At 44.9% G+C, this 14254-nt stretch overlaps 1 protein-coding gene and 1 pseudogene across 4 annotated transcripts in view; both read left to right on the top strand.

The window, feature by feature from the left end:
- The window catches only part of LOC137657926 (LIM domain kinase 1-like), a 431530-nt gene that overhangs the window by 211487 nt on the left and 205789 nt on the right, over positions 1-14254 (top strand). The window lies entirely within an intron of this gene.
- On the top strand, positions 3037-4405 carry LOC137658015 (uncharacterized; annotated as a pseudogene).

Genomic DNA, 14254 nt, shown 5'->3' on the forward strand with positions numbered 1-14254 from the left:
TGCCTCTCCAGGACGCTTCCATCTCACGACGTCAGGACGCATTCAGCTCTCGATGCAAGGACGCATTCAGCTCTCGATGCAAGGACGCATTCAGCTCTCGATGCAAGGACGCATTCAGCTCTAATCGCAAGGACGCATTCAGCTCTCTACGTCAGGATGCTTCCTCCTCTCGACGCAAGGACGCTATTCAGCTCTCTACGTCAGGATGCTTCCTCCTCTCGACGCAAGGACGCTTCAAGTGCTCGATGCCAATACGTAACCAGCGCTCGGCGCCAGGACGCACGCGTTTCCCGATGTCAGGACGCATCCAGTCCTCACCGACAGGACGCATCTGGCGATCTGCTTTACTCCTCTGATGCAGGTGAACAGCTAGAAGGAAGTGATCCTTATGCACGCCGGACTGAAAGTAATTTGGATGTTGAAGAAACCTCCGACTTAGTTCCTTCAGCTCAAAGGGAAACAGAGTTGGAAGGAATACAGGACTCTTAGAGGATATTTCGAAGGATGAAGATAAACCTGCTAATGCGGCTGCTGACTATAAGGTTCTTTCACGCTCCCTCCTTGAGCTTTATGGAGAGGAGTTTAAACCTGCTGCCCCTCGTTCTCCTCAGTCGCAGTTCATCAGGAAGAAGTTGAAGAAGCAGTCAGCTTTCATCAAGATGAAACTGTTGATTTCGGCAAAGAAGCCTCTGGCCAGGGTCAATGACTGTCTGAAAGAGCATAAACAAGCAGTAAATACCACCTTCTCGTTTCCACCAGCTCGACTTTCCTCTAAGGCGGGCATGTGGTATGAGACTGGAGAAGCTCTTGGCCTGGGAGTACCTGCCTCCTCCTAGGGGGACTTCTCCGGCATTGTAGATTCATCTAGGAGACATGCCCTTAATTCTGCTAAGGTGATGTGGTCTATGTTGGAGCTAGACCACCTCGTCAAAGGAATCTTCCGATCCTTCGAAGTTTTCAGCTTCTTAGACTGGGCACTTGGAACACTGGCTGGGAAAGCAGAACACATACAAGCCACAGGGACAGAAGACCTAACTAGTATTATAGCCTGTATGGATAAGGCTCTAAGAGATGGGGCAAACGAGTTGGCTTCCCTGTTTTCTGCGGGAGTTCTGAAGAAGAGGGCTCTATTATGCTCCTTCACGACCAAAGCGGTTACGGTCGCACAGAAGGCGGAGCTCCTATACGCCCCTCTCTCGGAACATCTTTTTCCCGAGTTCCTAGTCAGGGACATTACCCTTTCGCTGGCACAAAAGGCTACGTAAGACCTCCTGACGTGCTCCGCAGGGAAGGCTTTACCGGGGACTCCGTCATCTTTGAAGAAGGAGGAGAGGAAAGTTCAGCAGCCCTTTTGGGGTAGAGCCCCAACTAGGACAGAGTTCAGAGGAAGAAGGCAGGAGACGGGCAGTAGAGCGAACAGAGGGACGTTCAGGGCCCGCACTAGGAAATGAGGCACAAGTTCTCCAGACAGCAGTATGAGCAAGGCTGTCACACTTTTGGCACGCCTGGTTGGAAAGAGGGGCAGACGCCTGGTCCCTCTTGGTCATCAGAGAGGGGTACAAGATCCCCCTCTTGAAGAAGCCTCTGCTTTCAAGAACACCACTAGCCTTAGTGGCGCAATACTCGAACGCTGTGAAGCAAGGGGCGCTACTGGAGCTGGTAAACCAGATGCTGGAAGAGGGAGCGATAGAACCAGTCCTGGAACTAGCTTCCCCAGGGTTTTACAATCGCCTGTTTCTGGTGCCCAAGAGCTCGGGTGGATGGAGACCCGTTCTAGATGTTAGCGCACTGAACGTCTTTGTAGAAAAGACAAAGTTTACCATAGAGACGACTCAGTCGGTGCTGACAGTGGTCCGTCCAGGGGACTGGATGGTGTCTCTGGACTTCCAAGACGCTTACTTTCATATCCCCATCCACCCGACTTCAAAGGAAGTTCCTAAGTTTTGTAGTCCTGGGCAAGTGCTTTCAGTTCAAGGCCCTTTGTTTCGGCCTCAACACGGCCCCTCAAGTTTTCACCAGAGTAATGGCAAACGTGGTGAGATGGCTTCATCAAGAAGGGATAAGAGTATCCCTTTACCTGGACGACTGGCTGATAAGGTCCCGGTCGAAGAACAGGTGTCTGGAGGACTTACACAAGACATTTATGTTGACCCAGGAACTGGGTCTCATCATCAACAAGGAGAAGTCCCAGACTGAACCGAGTCAGACGATTCTTTATTTGGGGGTAGTTCTGGACTCGGCTCGTTTTCGGGCTTCTCCCTCCCAAGAAAGGCAAACCAGGTGCCTCGAGAAGGTGCAGGAATTACTGGGGAGACAGAAGTACTAGGCGAGGGATTGGATGAGTTTGCTGGGCACCCTCCTCGCTCGAGCAGTTTGTCGCCCTAGGAAGGTTGCATCTCAGACCTCTACAACACTTCCTTTCGAGAGTATGGGACAGGAAGAATCAGGAGGACTCCTTTTCCTTCCCCATTCCAGCAGAGATCAAGAGACGAGTTGGTGGTTGGATCCGTTGATTTTAGGGGAATGAATTTCCTTGTTCAGGAAGAACCCAGACCTAGTGTTATTCTCAGACGCTTCGGAGTCAGGATGGGGAGCAACACTGTGGAGCAGGGAGATCTCAGGCTCTTGGGAAGTGGAACAGAGCGGATGGCACATCAACAGGAAAGAGTTGATGGCCATTCTGTTAGGATTGAAAGCCTTCAAAGACTCTGTCTCAGGGAGAATAGTAGAAGTCAATTCAGACAACACCACGGCCCTGGCTTACATCAAGAAGCAAGGAGGGGCTCACTCTCTGTCCCTGTACGAAACAGCAAGAGAGCTCCTTCTGTGGGCGAAGGAGAATGGCGTAGAGCTTTTAACGAGATTCGTGCAGGGACTGAAGAATGTAAGAGCAGACATGCTCAGCAGGGAAGGGCAAGTTCTGTCCATAGAATGGACTCTCAACCATTAGGTTTGCCAGAGGCTGTGGAAGTTATGGGGGAGGCCTTCAATAGACCTTTTCGCCTCCAATCAGAACAAGAGAATCCTCAACTACTGCTCCCTAGTCCCGGACAAGGAAGCAATAGCAGTAGACGCCTTCTTGATGGACTGGACAGGGATAGACACTTATGGGTTCCCCCCATTCAAGATTATCAACCTAGTCATCAAGAAATTCGCTCTCCTTGAGGCAGGGAGAATGATCTTGATAGCTCCATTCTGGTCAGCAAGAGAATGGTTCACAGAGGTGGTGGAGATGTTAGTGGACTTTCCGAGAAGCCTTCCTCCAAGTCCAAAGCTTCTCAAACAGCCCCACTTCGAGAGGTATCATCAAAACCCCCTCGCTCTACAACTGACTGCCTTCAGACTATCGAGAAGCTTGTCAGAGCGAGAGGCTTTTCTAAACAAACTGCAAGAGCAATCGCCGGAGCGAGGAGGGTCTCTTCACAGAGAGTCTACCAATCGAAGTGGGAGACCTTTAGATCGTGGTGTAAACAGCGCAAAGTGTCTTCAACCACTACCTCTGTGAGCCAGATGGCTGATTTTCTGTTGTTCCTCAGGCAAGACTCTAAGCTGGCCGTATCCATCATAAAAGGATACAGGAGTATGCTTTCGGCTGTCTTTAGGCACAGAGGCATAGATTTGACACAAGATAGAGACTTGAAGGATCTCTTAAAGTCATTTGAAACGACTAAACAGACTCAATTGAGACCCCCGGCTTGGAATTTGGATGTGGTTTTGAAGTTCTTATGCAGCAGGAAGTTTGAGCCCATCTCGCAAGCGACTCTTAGAGACATAACTAAGAAAACTCTGTTCCTGATGGCTTTTGCCACAGCAAAAAGGGTCAGCGAGATTCATGCTATAGAGAAGCAGGTGGGCTTCAACCAGGATGGAGCAGTATGTGCGTTAAGGCTCGACTTCCTTGCTAAGAATGAGAACCCTTCCAAACCCTGGCCGGGGACATTTGAGGTTCCTAATCTCACAAATTTAGTGGGCCAAGAGGAGGAGAGACTCCTCTGCCCAGTTAGAGCCCTCAGGGTATATTTATCACGGACAAAGAATTTAAGAGGTGTATCCAGTTCTTTGTGGTGTCTGGTAAAGGATCCACAAAAGCGCCTCTCGAAGAATGTGTTATCATTCTTCTTGAGGGAGACGATAAGAGAAGCTCACCTCTTGTGTGAGGAGGAGAACTTCGGTCTGTTAAAAGTAAAGGCTCACGAGGTGAGAGCCATTGCAACTTCACTGACATTTCGGAAGAATGTCAGTTAAGCAAATAATGGACGCAACGTTTTGGAGAAGCAATTCTGTGTTTGCTTTTCATTACCTCAGAGAGGTAAGTGTGGACTATGAAAAGTGTCACACTTTGGGCCCATACTTAGCTACTGCTTCTGTATTGGGTAAAGGAGTTACTACCTCCCCTCAACCTTAACTATTGTACGGTATGCCTGTAATTCGATTTGTGTTTTTATGGTTGTCTGGGGGTACTGACTTGTGGGAACAGCACCCTCAGTCTAGCTAGATGAGTAAGATATCTAGTCTGCAAGGTTAGGTGGTTAGGTTGAGTAAGGTTGCAGATAAAAAGGGGGATAGGTAGTGCAGAAGTCTAGTCACATTGTTGGTCTCGCCCTGTTTGACAGACTCGATTGAGTTGTTTCAGCGTAACAGGTCTCCACCTGGCTGGCACTCCTAAGGGAAAGCGACTCAAGAGGCAGGAACCTTCGAAGTCAGCTACCTTAGCAGGTAAGGAATCGAGGTGTTTACCTACGACTTATAGTTGTTTCCCAACGATGTTGGCTGTCTTTCACCCACCTCCAAATGTGTGAATCAGCTATATATATATAACTGCCAGGTAAGTTCTATTCGTAAAAATGAAGTTTTTATGATAAAACAAAGTTTTATGAATACTTACCTGGCAGTTTAAAGTTTTATGAATAGTTACCTGGCAGTTATATATATATTTAAAGTCCCACCCACCTCCCCTCAGGAGACAGGTCGGGCAAGAGATGATCTGAGGAACAGAAAACGGGAATGATTTCAAGTACCACCTGTAAGGGTTGTTAACCACCTAACCGGATAACCACCACTCGGCAGTTGCCGTGAGTTTTGAAAAATCTGCCAGATGACAGAGACTATAGCTATATATACAGTATATAACTGTCAGGTAAGTATTCATAAAACTTTGTTTTATCATGAAAACTTCATTTTTATTTTTGGATTTCCTGGTCATTTTAACCATACAGTCAGTCCTCGCTGTAGTGGTTTCTGGACTGTGGCCAGATGTAGCACACAGGCTGCCTAGTGTCAGAAGGCCGACCACACACTGACTTCTCACTGCACAAAAAAATATAGTGAAATACCCAGAGATCTGGGCAAAAGGTAAACAGCCAAGAAGAAATGGGTACTGGACACCACCCCTTGATCTTATACTGGGCCAGGGGACCTAGTAAGAACATTTTGATTCCCCTCTCACCTTTTTCTCCATTTTCCTGAGTGTGCCGTCCATCTTCCATTGGTACTCTGTACCGAGTTCTAGATGAATGGAGCAGTATGCTTTCTAGGTAAGATTTTTTTACTTGAGCATTAGGAGACAAAAAAAAAAGAAATAAAAAAAACTACAGGCTGGTGGATAAGGCACAGTATGGGATGAAATACATAGAAAAATATATATATATTTTTTTTTTATTTCAAAATGAAAAATAAAGGTACAATGATGAGAAAGTAAAATCTTACAATATTGAATGAGACTTGACCAGCAATAACTAGTCAGAAAAAAAATTTGAAAAAAATAAACTTCTTGTTGGACACTCCCTTATCAAAGTCATCAGGAAAAGGTTATTCAGTAAGCCCCCACGTTAAGATCAGAGATATATATGAAATAGAACAATCTTTTTTTCCAAAATAGTGTCCTAACTTGTTTATGATACAAACTTTTCTAACCTTATACATCAAATCAGAGCCTTTTCAGTCGAGGTACATAAGAAAGCATTAAGCTTAGGAGAACCCTGCAACATTATGGTTCACTATCTACACAGTAAGTCAGTGGTCAATTGTTTCTCTGGACTAGTACATGCAACACTCCCCATGGAAAATCACTGTCAAAAGATAAAAGAGGCAATTATATTGTGAAGGGAACACAACTTTTGGTGATAAGACTGATCACACAATAGAAGTAACACATGATAAATGTTATCCAACCTCTTTCCTGTTTTCATTGAGATGTTCACTGATATCTGTAAAGTATACTGGGTCAACAAACTCATGGTTTTATTTTGCATTGAATTCCGGGCAAAAATTAAAAACTGTTCAACAATAAACACCAAGGAATATGGATAATGTCTTTTTGGGGCTCGGCCATGTCGTACTGATGGAAGGTTCCTTTAGGTAGCTTTCTAAGGGATATATGCTACAGTGATACTCCCAGAGAATTAACCATAGGTCTCCAGAATTCTAACTCCTGGCGCGAGTATCCTTAATATATCTTTAAGGATATCGCATAATATCAGGGGACGTATTTTTTTATACGACACATAGCAATCTTCACCCCGAATAGATTTAACTATTTGAGGGGGAAGAGTGGCGACGAAAGGGGAGCCGTTATCAAGGTATCCAGTGGACCTCCTCTCCGTACTACTATGGCCCATCAATCCTATAATCTGTAGCATTTAAGCTAAGTGCACTCCCACGCTTCTTTCGGTGTTTGATACTGATTTTGGAATATTATCATGCAATCTCCAGCATCTTCAGCCTCAGGAAAGTTGAGTATGTAATCTTTCCTGTTTATAATTTTAAGGCTCCCTTCTCACAGTTAAATTCATATAATTTAAGTGTGTTTGGTTGAGCGTAGCTGACACCGGAAGCGGCCATTTTGAGACCGCTGTCGCACGTCATAAATGCATTGTATTTAGTCAGTAGTGCGACACTCCCGGTATTTAGCTATAAAAGAAAACTTTTTAGCTAGTTAGGCAAATAATATTAGTGAAGATTTTGCATACATTATAATTATTCCTCTTCTGATATGTAACGTTACTTTTGTATACGACGGGGACCCCGGTGGTACCAACCTTGGCCGCGGTCCCCACTAGAGTCAGGCTAGCCTAACTCGTTATGCATACGTTAGTAAAGTAATTCCCATTGTTTAACCTCATCGTGTCGTTCCCTATTAATTCGGATGGGGATATGTATCCCCTAGAATTTATGGATATGGTTTGATATTTTTCTCTTTTAGAGAAAAGAGGCTAAACCCTTCATCCCTCCCCGAGCCGCCGCCATTACAAGCGGCAACCCCTATCTTTCGTCATTGCCGTCGAGTAGTAAACTCCGCCCTGACTTAGATAGTCTTACACTGTCTACCTTCTTTGCCGCCGAGTATCCCGGCTTTGAAGTAAGACGGTAGCTCAGGGTGTACTGTCTTGCAGCCGACAATGTCGCCGACAGGGGAATCTTTGTTCCTATGCTGCCCACGACGTCATTGGCACAGGAAGCCATGCTTCCTTAGTTTACAGCAGAAAGTAGGTGGCATACCTGCCGCCGCCTTTCTCCCCTGTAAACTATAAGACCCTTTTCCCTCCCCCTCTGTCCATTAGTGTTGGCCTAGCCGTCACAGCATTCTTTTGCCAGTATTCTGACAGTCATCCCCGCTTGCCGGGTTGACTACGTTGCCGGCCGGGACCCTACTAGCGGCGGTTAGGTTGCCGCCTCGGCCACTTCCTCCTTATGTCCTTCCTTCACCGAAGGTGAATGCCCCTGGGGGAAAGACTGAGCCGGCCCTGACAGCTGCCGGTGGGAAACCCATTATACTGTTGAGAATTCTTCAGTCCTCTCTTGGCCTGCCATCCACAAACCTTGCAACCGGCAGTACAGCCGGCAGCAAAAGCTGTGCCTGGATGGAAACTATAATTGGATGCATTCCTCCCTTTCCATTAGAACTCTCTTCTGGCAAGGAGACAGTAGGCGGCAGTAGCCCTCCTACACTTCCAATTATTGTGTTAAACCATAATAATAGGAAATCCTCCTTTCCATTCTTTTTGTCTCATCAGTGCGGCACTAGCCTAATCCCAGTAGTATACTGGTAAAACTACAGTATACAACAATACAGTAGTTGCTAAAACTACAATGTACAACAATACAGTAGTAGGTAGATCTACAATATACAACAATACAGTAGTACAAGTATTTCCAACATATTCTGTGTATCCTATCGCAATCTATTGTTGGGACCGCATAACATGTTGAGGTTAAAGTATTCCCTCAACACCCTGATGAAGCCTTTGATCATCGGGACACATGAAACACCGTTCAGTATTAGTATTCTACAGGTGGAGAAGTTGATATAAATATTCACTAACTCCGGCTCTACGTACGGGAGTCGTTCCACCCTGTATTTTCCCTTATAAGGAATTTAAATATTAATATTGACGGAGGTCTCAGCGATTGCCTGGGAGAGGAAACACAGAAACGTGTCTTTCCAATTTCCTTTCTAGCTTACTATCCTAAGCTATTAAATATAATAGTAAGTATTACTATTAAAAGTATGCATTTATATCAATAATATAAACAATTGTATACTCATTTCACCCTTTTTCCTTCACAGAAGGAGCCAATGGTGATCTGTGCAGTTGTGTTCTGCAACCACAAGAGTAAGGAATTTTGTGGGCATACGATGTGCAGATCTCATGCCCCTTGCTGCATCGTATCTAGATCCCTGAGGTACTGGGACCCGAAGGGTTGCTCCAACTGCTCGACTTTGCTGACCAACGGCTTTGGAAACGTTATCCCTGACACCACGGAGTCAAGGGGTACAGCAAGGGAAACCCTTCGAAGGTGGGTAAGAGGGTTCCAGAAGAACTCTCCGGGACCTTACTTACCTAACGAATCTATTAGGTGCCTTCTCTTCCCTAAGGCTCAACCCAGTGCGGTAGTGCCCCAGGAACAGGTCCAGCCTCCCTTCATTCAACTGAAAATGGATGTGGACATCAACAAGGCACTGGAAGGCATGGACATCCACCAAGAACGGATGTCGAAGGTGTCCACCGACACTGAACAGGAACTACTGCAAGAAGGCCCTGAAGAAGAAGTGGTTCAAGCACCCACGGAGGAAGAAGGATCCGTTTCGACGGTGACTGAGGACCCCCAGTTCACTGTGACGGCATATCAACCTATGCCGTCAATCTCTTCAGCCCCAACTCCCCAACCGACTACACAGGTCGACAGGAGCGAAGCGCTCCATGAGTCGATCCAGCAGATGTTGGCAGTGTTCCGGAAGGAATAAGAGTAGGTAAAGCAAGATCTCAAAGAGACGAAGAGAGAGGTAAAGGAAGGGAAACGGCCTGGCACTTTCAGGGGCTCTGCTAAGCCCCTTAGAGTGTTTGACCTCCCTCACTGCTCCGAAACCAACCCCTGGAGGTATACGGAGCACATGCCCATGATGAATAGGAAGCTTTACATCTCCGAGAAGTTGGGGGCCAAACCCCTTGAAGATCTTCAATTCTGGCCCAGCTTTTCAGCATACCCAGATTGTTACGTGAGACTGCGAGATGAACCTGCATCCCGCGAGGAGACGGTACCCAAGGAAGTTATTGTCTTCGAACATGACAAGGCACAAGCCATCCTAACCAAGACCCTAAATGGAGCTGAATATACTAACTCCAAAGTCTCGGCATTGAGCAAGAGGCACCTAACTTTCATTGCTCCTTCCTCCAGAGCTTTCCCCTTTTCGGTGGAAGCCCTTGACTGTGTCATGAAAGCAGTCGAAGAGGGCAAACCATGCCCAAATCTAGAGGAATGCAAACCATTATCTCTAGCCATGCTCACCTGCGAGAAGTGGAAAGAGGTACATCTAACCTTTTCCGTCTCAAAGTTGGATGCGGAGATAGCAGGCCAGCAGTTTAATGAGAACCTTCCAAAGTTGCCAGACTATCTTTTGAGAAGAGAACAGGAGACGAAAGAAAGACTTTCCGCTTCCTTGTCTCATCAGAACTGCCTGGAAATTTGTGCAGGTCTAACCAATGCCCCAGACATGTACATGGTCTTAGCCAAGTCCCACATGGGTACCCTTGTGAAGGACTTACAGTGAACCCTCGCTACTTCGCGGTTCGACCATCGCGGATTCACCACTTCGCGGATTTTTTCCATAACCCATATATATACAGTAATATATATATATATATATATATATATATATATATATATATATATATATATGTATGCATGTATTTATGTATACTGTATATGTATGTATGTATATATGTAGGTATGTATATATGTAGGTATGTATATATGTAGGTATGTATATGTGTATACATATATATATATATATATATATATATATATATATATATATATATATATATATATATATATATATATATATATATATATATATATATATATATATATATACATATACATATACATATACATACATATATATATATATATACATATATATACATATATATATATATACATATATACATACATACATACATACATACATACATACATACATACATATCTAAAGTAGGAAGATGTGATGTAGTTCTAAGGGAAAAGTATGGGAAATATGTCTGGGTAATAAGCAAAGCTCTACCTCCAGTTTGTTTCTTCATTATGATCAGAGATAAATGTAAACAAAACATTGGTTGCCATTTTTTATCGTGCTTTTTAGCGTGTTTAGGAAACGCATGACATAAAATTGCCTTTAATATTTGTGCCTGTTTTAGTTTAGGGTACTGTAGTACATGCATTAAGTGTTCTGTACTATAAAGGGTAGTTTGTTAACAGTACTACGTACAAGGGAAGGTTTTAAAAGTCTGAATATACATGTTGAATAAAGAGGTAAATATGGTGTCACTACTTCGCGGATTTTCACCTATCGCGGCCGCGACTGGAACCTATCTACCGCGATAAACGAGGGTTCACTGTATATGCCTTCGTCAGGTCAAGAAGGACCTGTAGAGAGCATGTGTTTGCCGCAGCAACGGTAAATCACGAACCCAGGAAGCTGACTTCATCATGCATCTGGGGCATAGACCTTTTCCTACAAGATATGGTTCAGGAAGTCATTGCCAAAGCCGCCACGGAGAATAGGAACCTCTTCCAAAAGTGGGGCATGTCTTCAAAAAGGAAATCATCCTCAGACAGTGGTCCCCAGCCCAAGAACAGAAAGGCAAAGAAACCACGTAGACCTGCACAACTTCTGGCCGTGACCATGGCCACGCTGCCTCAAATGGTAACCCAGCCGCAAACCACCTTCCAGATGGTCCCTCAGCAGCTGGTGGCCCAGTCACCTGTCTTTTACCCAGGTTTTGAGAGGCACATGACCACCCTTTGGCCCTACAAAGGTAAATGCCCATAAAGAGGCTCCTCAAGAAACCACTGAAGGAGTAGAGGAGGACGTGGTCATGGAAGCAAGTTCTCAGCAACCTCTAAGCAATGAGAGGTTCCTGGTAGGAGGCAAACTTTTTCACTTTCGGGATCATTGGACCTTCGATCCCTGGGCCCACAGCCTAGTCAAAAATGGACTCGGTTGGAAATGGAACAAAATTCCACCCCCTTTTCCAGAATTCTTCCAACACTCCACCCCCTTGTTGGAAGGATATACCTCAGAACTCTTGAACAAGAAGGTAATAAGGAAAGTGAAGTCCATCAGATTCCAGGATAGGCTGTTCTGTGTTCCCAAGAAAGACTCGGAGGTAGTACCATACTGGACGATTGGCTGGTGTGGGCAGCATCCAAAACTACTTATCTGCAAGTGGCCGGAAAGGCGATCCAGTTCCTGGAGCACCTAGGCTTCAAGATCAACCGCAAGAAGTCTCGCCTTTCTCCAGCTCAGAAGTTTCAATGGTTAGGAATCCATTGGAACTTACAGTCACACCATCTCTCCATTCCACTAAAGAAGAGGAGAGAGATAGCAGGATCTGTCGAGAGACTAATCCAACACTAGGATTTCAAGACACAAAGAGGAAAGAGTATGGGGCTCTCTCCAGTTCGCAGCAGTGACAGACTTGGTGCTAAAAGCACAGTTAAAGGATGCATCAGGAGTCTGGAGAAGATACGCATCAAACGCTCGAAGAGATCAACGAATGTTGAGAGCTATCAGTGGTGATACACACAGACGCCTCCCTGGAAGGATGGGGAGGCCATTCGCAAGAAAGGAAAGTGCAGGGGAATTGGTCTCACCAGTTCAAAACTTTTCACATTAACATCTTGGAGGCTATGGCAGTCTTCCTAACGTTGAAGAAACTATCCCCTCGCAGAGCAGTCCACATCAGACTGGCCCAGGACAACGAGGTGATAGTAAAATGTCTAAATCGACAAGGCTCGAGATCACCTCACATCAATCACGTGATGTTAGCTATCTTCCACCTGGCAAGGAAGAAAATATGGCACTTATCCGCAGTTCACCTTCAAGGGTTCCTCAATGTGATGGCGGACGCTCTATCCAGGCGAAAGCCGATAAAGACAGAATGGTTCCCAGACACAGACTCATTCTCCTTCATCTCGGACAAAGTCCCGGAACTGCAGATCTACCTCTACGCAACGAGCGATGACAAGAAACTACCTCATTATTTAGCCCCTTACGAGGACCCTCAAGCAGAATCGATAGACGCCATGTCTCTCGACTGGAACAGATGGAATCGGATCTACCTGTTCCCACCAACCAATCTTCTGCTAAAAGTTCTCGACAAGCTAAGATCCTTCAGAGGAACAGCTGCAGTAGTGGCCCCCAAATGGCCCAGAAGCAATTGGTTCCCTCTAGTTCTAGAATTGAAACTGAAGCTGTTTCCTTTGCTGAACCCAGTTTTATCCCAACTGGTTCAGAAGTCGACTGTTTAAGCTTCATCCTTGAGAACCAACAACCTACATCTCATGATTTTCTCGCCCTAGCAGCGAAGAAAAAGTTTGGGATCTCAAAGGACAAAATCGACTTCATCGAAGAATACAAGTCAAGTTCAACTAGGAGGCAATATGAATCGTCTTGGAAGAAATGGGTTTCCTTTGTGAAAGCAAGGAAACCAACAGAAATATCAATAGACTTCTGTCTTTCGTTCTTCAGCCACCTACACGAACAAGGCCTTGCTTCCACCACAATAACTGCGTGTAAGTCAGCTTTGACTAGACCTCTTCTGTACGCCTTTCAGGTGGATCTCACAGGTGAAATCTTCAATAAGATACCAAAAGCATGCGCTAGACTCAAGCCGGCAACCCCTCCAAAGCCCATAACGTGGTCGTTGGACAAAGTCTTGCACTATGCTTCGAATCTGAACAATGAGGATTGCACCCTAAAGGATCTAATACAGAAAGTTATATTTCTGTTTGCTATAGCCTCAGGGGCTAGAGTTAGTGAAATAGTGTCCTTATCCAGAAATGAAGGCCATATTCAGTTCCTGGAAACGGGAGAACTGAATCTCTTCCCTGATCCTGCCTTTCTCGTCTAAAATGAGCTGCCCACCAAAGGGTGGGGTCCTTGGAGAATCTGCCCTCTGAAGGAAGATGTCTCTCTATGCCCAGTAGAATGTCTCAAGGTCTATCTTTGAAGAACTTCAGACTTCAAGGAAGGACAGTTCTTCTGATGCAAAACCTCAGGATCAAACTTAACCCTAAGACAACTGAGAGCGAAACTCACCTACTTTATTTGCAAAGCGGATCCTGACAGCACACCCGCAGGTCACGATCCAAGGAAAGTTGCTTCGTCGCTGAATTTCTTTCAACACATGGACTTCTATAAACATTATGCGAAGCAAGTGCACGAGATAGAACACTTTGAGGTGGCGGCAGGTAGTGTCATAAAACCTGTCGTCTAGTGCTGCGATGAACAGTGGACTGTTTTGGGACTCAACAGTGCATCGGCTGCATAGGTATTAATACCTTCGAGTGAAAATCACTATGGTGATTAATAAACTGTTCTATACAGGTTCAGAATCTAACCAATAACACCAGTGCTGTGTGAACATTTGAACACAGTGTTGAAGCATATCCAACATCTGAGTGAAACTAGACAGGTTTAGCTTCACATTCATTTGAGTGGCATTTATACAATAAATTCATATATGTATGTTCTTCCCTTACAGGTCAGAAATATATATAACCATGATGTTTATATAAGCAAGGTTAGATTTGTACTTATGATGTATACATTGACAATTTATTTTGCTTATGAAAATAGAGAAAAATGTATCTGCATCTTCTTTTATCCCTCAGTAAATCGAATAAAAGAGTCCAGAGTTTTATTTTATTTCTTTAAATAGAAATCTTGATGATACCGATGTCCAAAGTA

This window comes from Palaemon carinicauda, chromosome 18 (assembly GCF_036898095.1).
Source record: "Palaemon carinicauda isolate YSFRI2023 chromosome 18, ASM3689809v2, whole genome shotgun sequence".
NCBI lineage: Eukaryota > Metazoa > Arthropoda > Malacostraca > Decapoda > Palaemonidae > Palaemon > Palaemon carinicauda.